The sequence below is a fragment of the Carlito syrichta genome, unplaced genomic scaffold (genome assembly GCF_000164805.1).
Source record: "Carlito syrichta isolate Samal-C Ts95f unplaced genomic scaffold, Tarsius_syrichta-2.0.1 Scaffold301625, whole genome shotgun sequence".
Taxonomy (NCBI): domain Eukaryota; kingdom Metazoa; phylum Chordata; class Mammalia; order Primates; family Tarsiidae; genus Carlito; species Carlito syrichta.
The window spans coordinates 489,685-490,497 of record NW_007245721.1 but is presented as its reverse complement, the minus strand read 5'-3'; positions in this window follow the sequence as shown (position 1 = coordinate 490,497).

Here is an 813-nt window from a genome sequence, read left to right as displayed (position 1 = left end):
CCCCCGGCCACAGACTAGGTTCTGCCCCTGGCTGTGACAGGTGAGTGCCTTGTCCAGCTCACCTGGGTGGTGACAGCCCTGGGAATTAAGTTCAGGTGTGTCTGATTAGGAATCAGCTATGCACACACTCCCCTTGGTGGAAGAAGAGGACTAAGTAGACCAGGTAATCTGAGGGGGTCCTGCGGGGGGGAGGCATGACACCTGGGGGGAGGAGTTGGAAAGAGGTCCATTGTTGTTCCAGCGTTAACTGTGGCCAGTGGGGAAAGGGGGAGCCACCTGTCCTGTCCACATCCCATTCCTGGGTGGGGACCCAAACCTGGCTGTTAGGACCCACAGACTGTCTGAGAGAAGGTTGCATGTGTCAACTTCTCCAAAGCTGGCAATCCTGACTTCCCAACGAATTTCGGATATGGAATGGGCAGCTTTCTGAAGATACCTGGACCTCCTGGTGCTCCTGATGTTCCTTCTTCTTATCCCTTGCAACACCTGAACAGGCATGTGTTGCCTGACATGGTAGTACACTGTAAGCCACTTTTGACCCTTTGAGGGCCTTGGTTTTCTTATGATAATCGTTGAACCTGTCCCATGGAGTGGAGTGAGATAAAGCCCTGACCACAGGGCCAGACCAGGGTTGATTGCTGAGGGCAGGATGTAAAGTGATTGTGGGTAGGTTCAATTCAGGTGTTCTCCTGAAGGAGCATCAAGTGTTGGGAGCCTGAGGGTGGGAGCATACTTCCTGAGGGGGCTGGCCTCCCTTCCCAGTTGCTTACCAGCCACCCCTTTGCCTTGTCTTCAGCATTTTATCTCTTTAGG